At 43.0% G+C, this 12,166-nt stretch overlaps 1 protein-coding gene across 1 annotated transcript in view; it reads right to left on the bottom strand.

Moving 5' to 3' along the window:
* Blnk (B cell linker) overlaps positions 1-12,166 on the bottom strand; it is an 86,386-nt gene that overhangs the window by 30,491 nt on the left and 43,729 nt on the right.

Genomic DNA, 12,166 nt, shown 5'->3' with positions numbered 1-12,166 from the left:
AGCTACACATCAGACAAAGGACTGATAACCAGAATATACGGGGAACTTAAAGAACTAAATTCTCCCAAAACTAATGAACCAATAAAGAAATGGGCAAGTGAACTAAACAGAACTTTCTCAAAAGAAGAAGTTCAAATGGCCAAAAAACACATGAAAAAATGCTCACCATCTCTAGCAGTAAAGGAAATGCAAATTAAAACCAAACTAAGATTCCACCTCACCCCTGTTAGAATAGCCATCATTAGCAACACCACCACCAACTGGTGTTGGCGAGGATGTGGGGAAAAAGGAACCCTCTTACACTGTTGGTGGGAATGTAAACTAGTACAACCACTCTGGAAAAAAATTTGGAGGCTACTTAAAAAGCTAAACATTGATCTACCATTTGATCCAGCAATACCACTCTTGGGGATATACCCAAAAGACTGTGACACAGGTTACTCCAGAGGCACCTGCACACCCATGTTTATTGCGGCACTATTCACAATAGCCAAGTTATGGAAACAGCCAAGATGCCCCACCACTGACGAATGGATTAAGAAAATGTGGTATCTATACACAATGGAATTTTATGCAGCCATGAAAAAGAACGAATTCATGGATGGAATTGGAGAACATCATTCTGAGTGAGGTTAGCCTGGCCCAAAAGACCAAAAGTCATATGTTCTCCCTCATATGTGGACATTAGATCAAGGGCAAACACAACAATGGGATTGGACTTTGAGCACATGATAAAAGCTTTAGCACACAAGGGAGGTGTGAGGATAGGTGAGACACCTAAAAAATTAGCTAGCATTTGTTGCCCTTAAAGCAGAGAAACTAAAGCAGATACCTTAAAAGCAACTGAAGCCAATAGGAAAAGGGGACCAGGAACTAGAGAAAAGATTAGATCAAAAAGAATTAACCTAGAAGGTAACACACATGCACAGGAAATTAATGTGAGTCAACTCCCTGTATAGCTATCTTTATCTCAACCAGCAAAAACCCTTGTTCCTTCCTATTATTGCTTATACTCTCTCTACAACAAAATTAGAAATAAGGGCAAAATAGTTTCTGCTGGGTATTGAGGGGGTGGGGGGGGAGAGGGAGGGGGCGGAGTGGGTGGTAAGGGAGGGGGTGGGGGCAGGGAGGAGAAATGACCCAAGCCTTATATGCACATATGAATAATAAAATAATAAAATAATAATAATAATAAAAAAGAAAAACCAAAAAGTAAAAATTAAAAAAAAAAACACCTTGCATACATTAATCCACATCCATGCCTCCTCAGGGGTCCTCCCTCTGGCCATGCAAGCCCTCTTAGTTGCTTTAGAGCCCCTCACTGATAGAGTTATTTTTAAATTACAAGCCTTCAGCTGGTAGAGGAGAACCAGGTACATGAGTAACAAGGCAAACAGGCAAAATAAGAGAAAAATTGACCAGGGTTGCTCCGGCTGAGTGGCTGCATCCAGATGTACCTAAATGTCTTCTCCATAACCTTAGCCACAGGTAGCAGTGGCAGCAGATCACAGGAGAGAGGGACGCCCTCTTTCATGTGGAGGATCTCTTCTCCTGGGGATGCCTCAGTAACAGGAGAAAACTCCTCTTAAGGTGATCAATTTTCCCTTGCTTCCCATTTTAGATGGGAAATCAAGCTTCCAGGATCCCAGAAGGATCCCCCCTTGCCTGCTTACTAAAACATTGGAAAGACCTTGATCCAGAAAGTCCTCAATGGAAGTGACTCAAGTTTTACTGCCAGGCCTGGCCACAATATCCTCTGGAAGATGGGGAAAAATGGCCAGAAAGAGGGAGAGCATTAATTATAATACCATTCTTCAATTAGATATGTTCTGTAGAAAAGAGGGAGAGTGAACTGAAGTCCCATATGTTCAACTTTTCTTTCTCCTAAGAGACCATCCAGAATGGCTGAGCACATGCAGGCTAGATACCCAGACCATGGTGACCCTTTACAAAAAGCCCCCAGACTCCCTTGAGGAAGCAGAACCTGAAAAACCATCTGATGCCCAAGGGCCCCCAATGATGTCAAAGGGGGCCTCCCCCATGACAGAAATCAAATCTCCAGGGGAACCACAGGGGATATATCCCACCCTGAGGAAATTGGTTGACACAAGTCCCACAGGACTCTACCCACTCCAGTTAATTCCTGGAGGGGATAGGGCTCACATTCCTTTTATATTAAGTGAGCTTAAAGAAATAAAAAAGATTTAGGAAGTTACCCTGAAACCCCAGATCAGTACAACCAGGCATTCAGAGAAGTCAGTCAAAATTTTGAACTGATCTGGAAGGATGTAATGACATTGTTATCTCAGACTTTCACTTCTCTGTAGAAACAGCAAGTACTAGATCAGGCAGTTGCTGCTGGGGACGATTATCACTTAGATAAATGTGGCTCTACAGGCCTATCTCAAACCAGGCCCTTGGAAGAGGAGGAGGGAGAGGGGGAAGAAAGATTGAGACACTGGATACCTAAAAGGGAATCCCAATTCCCAATTCGCACAGGAGATTAGGCAGTGTCTAGATATGATCCTAAGTGGGACCCTGAGAATGACAAGGATGAATGGACCTATAACCATTTCATCCACTGCATTCTTGAGGGTCTAAGGAGAGCTAAGATAAAACCCCTTAATTACTCCCAAGTCATGGCTATACCAAGGACCCTTAGAAACCCCATTAGCTTTCCTACAGAGATTTAAGAATGCTTTACAAAAGCATACCAACATTGTACTAAAGTCACAGGAGGAGGAAATCATCCTAAAAGATAAATTTCTGACACTGTCAGCCCCAGATAATTGTATAAATCTTCAAAAACTAGTGTTTGAAGGGAACAGAGATCTGGACCAATTGGTCCATGTAGCCACATCTGTATACTATAATATGGACTTAAAAAAAAAGAAAAAAAGAACCTGGAAAAGGAAAAGAGAAAAGATAAACAGAAGGAAGCTCTGATCACAGCACTCTGAGAGTTCCCCCAGGGTGCAGTCCAAACCTGAGGACATATTTTCAAAGTGGACAGTTAGGCCATTTTAAGAGGGAGTGCCCCTGGAGGAAGCCACCTCCAGTACCCTGCCCCATCTGCCAGGGAAATCACTGGAAGGCACCCTGTCCTTGATTCCCAAGGGAACTGAGGTCAGAGCCTCCTGGTCCTGGAGCCTCCCATCCAGGCTCCTGTGACCACCATAAAACTAGAAGAGCCCCAGATGATAGTTATTGTTGAAAAGCATAGGTCAGCTTCCTTACTGATACTGGAGCCAGCATTTCAGCTATTCCTTTCTCTCCCAGATCCAGGTCCTTCAAGAAAATTACTGTTCTTTCAAGAGAATTACTGTTCGGGGCATATCAGGCCAGCCCCTAGAGCGTTATTTCACTCATCCTCCACAGCTCCTGGGGAGATTTCCACTTCTGTCACTCCTTTTTAATTGTCCAAGAAACCCCTACTCCTCTGCTAGAGTGAGACCTTTTATCTAAATTGGGGGTGCAGCTCCTTTTACCCCCATGGGACCAGCACAAATGGCGGTCCTAGTCCTAATTCACCTCAAGGACCCCTCATGGTTTCCCCATCAAAACCAATATCCTTCAAGACTAGACGTTAAGGAGGGACTAATTCTCATAATCAAAGACTTAAAGAGACAGGACTGCTAATAGAATGCTCCAGCCCATATAATACTTGGGTCAGAAAGGGACCTAACAAATGGAGGCTAGTCTAAGATCTCTGCTTGATCAATGAAGCAGTAGTGCCTCTCCACCCTGTAGTTCCAAATCCCTATGTGCTTCTAGCCCAAATACCCCCAGTTACTGCTTACTACTCTGTCCTGGACTTAAAGGATACCTTCTTTTGCATTCCCTTACACCCAAAAAGTCAATCTATCTTTGCCTTTGAGGACCCCACATGAAAAGCTGGTCAGGTCACCTGGACTGTCCTCCCCAGGGACTCAGAGACAGCCCCCACCTCTTTGGATTGGCTCTAACCCAACACTTGGCAGAGTGGCAATCTCCACAAGCTACTCTGCTACAATATGTAGATGACCTCCTGCTCTGTGGACCAATAAGCCTGTCGCTTCAAGAGCCACTGAATCCTTAACTAAACTTCTTAGCAAACAGAGGATATAAAATCTTACAGAAAAAGCCCAATTGTGTCAGTCAAATTTAGGTCTTGTCCTGAAGAAAGAAATGAGGTCTCCATGAGAAGATAGGATCCATCCTCTACCTAAGACTCTACAACAATTGAGGGCCTTTTGGGGGTGACAGAATGCTGTAGAATTTGGATCCTGGGATATGCAGACCTAGCCAGGCCCTTATATCAGATCCTTAAGGGAGCACAGAAGGATCCCCAGCCTTTTATTGAATAGAGTGACAAGTCAGAAAATGCATTCTACCAGTTAAAAAAGGCCCTTATGACAGCTCCAGCCCTGGGTCTCCCAGTACAGGACAATTTTCAATTATATGTCTATGAAAAGGGAGGACTGGCCCTAGGAGTGGTGACTCAGCTGCAGGGTATCACTCCCCAGCCAATGGGATACTTAAGTAAAGAATTAGATTAGGTAGCCAAGGGATGGCTGGGATGGCCAGGATATCTTTGAGCAGTGGCTGCAGTTAACCTTCTAGTGTCTGAAGCTCAAAAACTTGTCCTAAACCCACCCCACATGGGTTTACACCACACATGACCTAGGGGGAATTTTAAACTCATTGTAGAGGTCACTAAAAAGGAGAAGATAAAATAGCAAAGAGAAAAAAAGCAGCTGACAAGACAGCTAAATAGGCAGCCATACAGGAATATACAGCTGGCCCTTTCCTTTATAGTGGACTGTCCTTCTTCCAGAGAGACCACAATACTGATCAGAGGAAAGTAAACAAGCCTCAGCCCAAGGGTACCAGTTGGATCTCCAGAGCTGGTGGGTGTCCCCTGAAGGGAAGCTATGGCTCCCTGAAGCACTCCAATGGAAAATTCTTAAGACCCTCCACCAACTTTATCATTTGGGCTTAGACAATACTTTGGTTTTGGTCAATAAAATATTTGGGGGGACTAAATTAAGGGACACTGCCCAACAAGTTGTACAGGGATGTGAAACGTGCCAAAAAAAAATCCCAATAATAAAAGACTCCAGGTGCCAGGGGCACAGAGGTAGTGGTCCTACCCTGGGGAAGACTGGCAACTAGACTTTTCCCATCTGCCAGGCAGACCAAAACCAAAACTACTGTTAGTACTGGGAGACATGTTCGCTGGATGGGTGGAGGCTTTTCCTTGCAGTACAGAATGTGCTAGGGTGGTGGTCCAAGATCTAATCACGGATATGTCTGTGAGTAGGTATTTCCCTTGCTTTTATCTCCCCAGAAGCCTTCGAAGTGATAACAGGTCTGCATTTAAGGGAGAAGTAACTCAGGGACTTTCTAGGGCACTAGGCATAAAATACCATCTCCACTGTACCTGGTGTCCCCAATTGTCTGGAAAAGTAGAAAAAACAAATGAACTTTTAAAAAGACACCTGGCTAAACTGGACCAAGAAACCCACTCCCCCTGGACTAAGCTCCTCCTTATTATTTTCATTAGGCTCAGAAACACCCCAGGCAAGCAGGGACTAACCCCTTTCAAATCGCTATATGGCAGTCCTTCCTAACAATAACCTCCTTCTTGACCAAAAGACATCTCAGTTAATTTCCCACGTCACTCAACTTGCTAAATTCCAACACACACTCTCAGAGATCAAACAAGCCACCCCAGTGAGGATATAAAGGGACCCCCCTCTATTTCGCCCTGGTGACCTAGTTCTGACAAAGTCTCCAAATCCAACCTGGGTCTTAAACAACACCCCCATGAGAGGGGCCATATCCAGTTATTCTGTCTACCCCAACGGCAGTGCAAGTGGCTGGCCTGGATTCCTGGAGCCATCACTCAAGAGTCAAGGCTGAAATCCCCCTGTGACTGTCAAATCTCCATCTCCAGACCCAGAATTGGAGCCTGTTTCCTTCTCATGTGAACCTTTAAATAGATTAAAACTGCTGTTCAAAAAGAAAATGCCTACAGATACAGATAAGTCACCTCCATGAGCCTTCCTGATCCAAACCTCCAAGACCTCCTAATAAGTCTATTCATTCAGTTTGTAATTACTTTAGGAACAGGACTAGCTGCTATAGCTCCTTCTAATTGGACTTGAACTCAAAAGGCAGCGTTACCATGTTCTTTTTTTTTGCTAGCTATATTGCTTTGGGGCTTGGTCTTCTGGGTATGCTAGTACCCCTACATGGGAAGAGCTACAGGCCTTCATGGAAGACCAATTGGTCTTTAAACCTCTTTTGAGCATGTGCCTTTCCAAAAATCCCCACTACAGGACTTTTTTTTTTTCATTTTTCTTTTAGTATTCATATGTGCATACAAGGATTGGTTCATTTCTCCCCACTGCCCCCACCCCCTCCCTTACCACCCACTCCGCCCCCTCCCTCTCCCCTCCACCAATACCCAGCAGAAACTATTTTGCCCTTATCTCTAGTTTTGTTGTAGAGAGAGTATAAGCAATAATAGGAAGGAACAAGGGTTTTTGCTGGTTGAGATAAGGATAGCTATACAGGGCATTGACTCACATTGATTTCCTATGCGTGGGTGTTACCTTCTAGGTTAATTCTTTTTGATCTAACCTTTTCTCTAGTACCTGTTCCCCTTTTCCTATTGGCCTCAGTTGCTTTAAGGTATCTGTTTTAGTTTCTCTGCGTTAAGGGCAACAAATGCTAGCTAGTTTTTTAGGTGTCTTACCTATCCTCATCCCTCCCTTGTGTGCTCTCGCTTTTATCATGTGCTCATAGTCCAATCCCCTTGTTGTGTTTGCCCTTGATCTAATGTCCACATATGAGGGAGAACATACGATTTTTGGTTTTTTGAGCCAGGCTAACCTCACTCAGAATGATGTTCTTCAATTCCATCCATTTACCAGCGAATGATAACATTTCTTTCTTCTTCATGGCTGCATAAAATTCCATTGTGTATAGATACCACATTTTCTTAATCCATTCGTCAGTGGTGGGACATCTTGGCTGTTTCCATAACTTGGCTATTGTGAATAGTGCCGCAATAAACATGGATGTGCAGGTGCCTCTGGAGTAACAGTCTTTTGGGTATATCCCCAAGAGTGGTATTGCTGGATCAAATGGTAGATCAATGTCCAGCTTTTTAAGTAGCCTCCAAATTTTTTTCCAGAGTGGTTGTACTAGTCTACATTCCCACCAGCAGTGTAAGAGGGTTCCTTTTTCCCCGCATCCTCGCCAACACCTGTTGGTGGTGTTGCTGATGATGGCTATTCTAACAGGGGTGAGGTGGAATCTTAGCGTGGTTTTAATTTGCATTTCCCACTACAGGACTCTTGTGTTTGCTATGAGAGACTGACGGCCACTCACCTGACAGCATGGGTCCTATTAAATTTCACTCAAGGTCTTTTCCCTGCTTTGATATTCAGGCCAGATAATTCTCCTATGCCATGGTTCCTCTTACAGGGGTCCCATGGAAGAACCAGCCTACTATGTCTTACTCTTGGCTTGGGTTCATCTCTCAGACAAAAATTTGGATGTTTAACATTTCTGACCTGAACAGGTATATACCAGTTAGTCATTCATCAGTAGAGGGCCTAGGGCCTACATCCCAAAGAAAGGACATATTTGACTTCAACCACTCTTAAAGGGGACTATCATCTGACAGCCAGCTGGTGCTGTATGAATAACTCTAAGGGCCCCATTTTTATGGGTCCTGATGTGCTCAGGGCTAGTGCTTCTAATGGGAGCCTTATCTCCAATTTGACCAAATTCTCAAACCTTACTGGTAAAACCTCTTATTATGTACTTGCTACTGGTCATCACAAATGTATCTTAAAAAAAATACAAGAGGGTTAAAAAAACAACAACGGTATAACTCTGCCTTGCTACCTCCTGTGCCTCCATCTTTTACCATCAGCCTTAATGTATCTGACTACCTGATCCAGGAGACACCTCTCAGGCCCAGGCTAACAACACCCAGCATATTTTGTGACTTGAGGAAGGATATCTCTTTGTGGGGAGTCACAGAAAAAGAAACGAGTATGGGGGCTGCCATGTCTACACCCAAATCATGCTCAAGGAAATTGGGCAATTGCTCAACTTTTACCCAATCCTGAGCATATCTCTTTTTTATATAATACCATAATACAGCAGACTAAATTTTCCCAATGAATAGGAACGACTTCCCATAGGGACAAATGAGAGGTTACTGTAATAGTTTTAGGGATAATGGCATTGATTGCAGCCCTAGCTGGAATCAGCTATGGGGTGGTTGTCTATCATGTAACTCCAAAAACACCTAACCAAAGTAGTAGAGGGCATGTTAGCCCAGGTCAGCCTTGCCATTAGGAACATGCAAAGGTCTTTGTTGTCCCTTGTCTGTATGGTCGTAGACCACTGCCTGGCCCTAGATTTTCTTTTGGCTAAACAAGGAGGGGTACGTGCCATTGTCAATATTTCCTGTTGTACATATATAAACACTTCAGGCATTGTAGAGGAACGTGCAGATTACATTCTCTAACAGGCTAAGTGGTTCTGAGAACAGTCCCTCAAAACTCAGATATTCACACAGGTATGGAAACAAACAAAATCCTGGCTTCCCTCCAGGACTTGGTTCCTACCCTTTCTGGGGCCTATAGTTGCCATTATTCTCTTGCTTGTGTTTGGGCCTTGCATTTTAAACTCCCGGCTAGAATCTATCAAACTGCAAAAGCCCCTGATGGAAATGAAAATGACCTACTATCGTGGTCCTCTTGATAACCCCTCTGGTGGTCAGCCCTGACACTGTGGGTCCCTTTGTCACCCCCTTTCAACAGGAATCAGTCACTGAATACACTTCTTTGTCTCTGTTCCTAACAGCAGTTAGGGCAATCACTAAGGTGGGGGACTTGAAGAGTAGACTGCGGGAGGTCCATCAATTCCCAAAAGATGACAATTAGCCAGGGGGGAAATGCCCTTTCTCCTTCCAAGAAACATCTGTTTGCACTAGGGAGACACTTCTGCTTCAAAATCCATCCATGCCAAAGTCTCCACCCTTGGGCAATAAAAAAAGCTATAAAACCCAATTTCCAACCTGACCCAGGGCACCACCAGTTTCCAGGTCCCACTGCATAACCCCATGTAGACTTTCCTTTCTCTTCTCTGCAAATAAAACTTTTCTGACCTTTGCTGCTGAGTCTGCCTTTGATTTCCATCTAAGTGCCAACCAAGGACCCTCACCACCCAAGCTTCCCAGTGTATCACAGGCACCCTCATGGGAGTGAAGTGGTTTCTCATTGTAGTTTCGATTGCATTTCACTGATGACTAATAAACACCTTTTCATGTATTTATTAGCTGGCCATCTTTGGAGAATTATCCATTCAAGTCCTTGCCCATTTTAAGTTGAGTTGTTGCAGTATAGTGTTTTATATGTTGTAGATACAAGTACTTTATCAGATAGATGATTTGCAAATTTTTTCTTTGATTCTGTAGGTTGTTTTTTTCCTTTCTCTCCCTTCTTCCCTCCCTCCCTCCCTTCTTTCATTCCTGTTATGAGACAGGGTCTCACTATGTAGCTCAGGCTAGACTAGAATTCACTATGTATTCCAAAGTGGCTGAGAACTCTTAATCCTCCTGCCTCAGCCTCCTGAATATTGGGATTACAGCTGTGCACCACCATGCCCAGCTAATACTTTCTTGATAGTATCATCTATGGCACAAAAGTTTTCAATTCTGAAGTCCACTTTTATCTGTTTTTCTTTTGTTACTTGTGCTTTGGTGTCATATTTGAAAAACTATTGCCTAACCCAAGACCATAGTATTTCTATATATGCCTTTTCTAAGAGTTTAATAGTTTTAGATCTTACATTTATGTCTATGATCCATTTTTAGTTAATTTTTACATTAGATAGGGGTCCAGTTTTATTCTTTTGCATATGGATATACAGTTTTCCTAGTACTAATTGTTTAAAAAACAATTCTTTCTTTAATGAATTGTCTTAGCACCTTGTTGATAATCAACTGACCATAAATGTAGGGAGGGAGCAATTTATATTGATAAGACACAAATTAAAAGTGATTTTTACAATCTTCCCTTGTGGGTAGCAAGAAGAGTACTGGGATAAGCACAAGCAAAACATTATTTCACTTGATCATTCTTAAAAACAAAAACAAAAACAAAAAAAAAACCCAATAAGGTACATGCCACCATCAGCTCTGAAGAAACTAAGGCACAGAGAAAATGAGTAGCCTGCTCAAAGTCTCACAGTTAAAAATGTGGTAGATCCAAGATTTGAACACAGACAGTTTAAAAACTCAGGACCCATCCTCTTCTCCACGATATTCCAAGCCCTTGCAAACTTCCCCTCCTCTTTTTATGTTATTTAAACCCTCTTTTCACTTAATTGCTATTTCTCTCTTCTTTCTTCACCTTCAACATGCGCTATTTTACCTGCAATGAAATGACTAGAATCTGATCTATTTGGAGTAATGATATTTCTGGATTTGAGACATTTTTATTCCAATAAGACCATGTTGGCATTGCTGCGATGTTTAATATAAACACCGTTATACCATAAACAAATCAAAAAGCTTGGCTGTAGTAACATCAATGTTTGGTCTTTTGAAGCCAGATAGATTATCCCACCACCACCACTGACATGTATTAGAAATCCTCAAATTGTCACAATAGCATAATTTTAAAATGTAAGTAAATGATTACTTTTAAAATCATCTCTAACACTTAGATGTTTCAACATTAATACACCAGTTAACATGTTCGTCTCCTCCAATACTATGGATTTGAAAAACAGAGTGTACAAATTCACCTTATTTTCACTTTCCCATTGTCCCATGCCTTATTTATTTATCCAGAGTCATTTTGATTTGTTATTCCCACAAGTTTCTTCTACATTACAACTCATGTGAGCATTTAATAACTCTACACACATTCTTTTATTGAGTTCTTACAGTAATACCTACCCTGCAACTTAAGATATATTTATCCTGATTTTACAGATGAGGGACTTGAGAGAAGTTGGGTAATCGGTCCAAGGGTCACACAAAGACCATAAGTCTAAAGCCCTGTAAGGACAGGGAGCAGGTCTGGTTGGGCACCACTGGAGTCTTCTGCTCAGGCATTGCTTGGCACATTAGTGTTGAATAAAACGTTGGTCCCTCCTCACTGGATGCTGCAGATGTGGTGCAAACTAAGCACCAGGGCTCCAACATCTCATTACTGGAGTTTATATGTCAGCTCTACCATTTATCTCTGTGACCTTGGACAAGTTTTTCAACCCCTTTGCACCATGGCATCCTCATCTATAAAGTGGAGATGATAATATGAACTTCACAGTGTTGTGAGGACTTAATGAGAGCATACATACAAAGTGCTCAGTATGCCAGCTGAGACACAGCACTCATTGTGTCAACATTACAGCAGAGATACCCTTTCTCTGACATGTTTACCCCATCTCTGACTCCCTACTTAGCCAGAACCCCCATCTTCTGCCTGTAACCTGTCCAGCAGAGCTAAACTTTTTCATTTGTTTGTACTTGATTTCTTCTTTCCCACCTAATGGTTCAGCTACATCTTAATATTGGCCTCTGTTGGGTTGTTTTCTTTTTAAGTCCTTTCTTACCTTGACTCTTCACCTGCCCATTCCAGGACGCAGCCTCCTCCATACTTGTCCTTCCCTACTGGTGCGGACATGTCTGGGCCACCTCCACAGGGCTGCTGTAAGCAGAACTCTGCCTTGCCTCATGGGCTCCACTATCAGTTACTCAGAAAAGTGGAGAGCATTGCACAATCCCCAGCGTCCATTTGCATTCAGTGTATGAATTCATCTCCATGTGGATTTGTCAAATACGGACAGAATTTACCATGAGACCCTAACAGCTGGTCTCCCCTTCTGCTCCCTGCTCAGCTCCTCCCTGCTTCCCCATTCCCACTCTACAGGGACTATATCACCGCTCAGACCGACAGACTGAGGACTGACAAACTGTACTTTCTCCCCTCAAGTCTGCTGATTTTCTTCCTTACACTGTCCCTAAAGCAGAGGTCATAAAATGAAGTGTATTCAGGGGCAGGCGGGTGACAGGAATGGGGAGCCCATGGAGGGTGACGGTGTGCACATGCTCTGTAGAAGTGAAGGTCTGTGACAAATGGAAAAGGGG

The sequence above is a fragment of the Castor canadensis genome, chromosome 7 (assembly GCF_047511655.1).
Source record: "Castor canadensis chromosome 7, mCasCan1.hap1v2, whole genome shotgun sequence".
Lineage (NCBI taxonomy): Eukaryota > Metazoa > Chordata > Mammalia > Rodentia > Castoridae > Castor > Castor canadensis.
The sequence above is the reverse complement of the archived record's forward strand: the minus strand, read 5'-3'. Positions and strand labels throughout refer to the sequence as shown.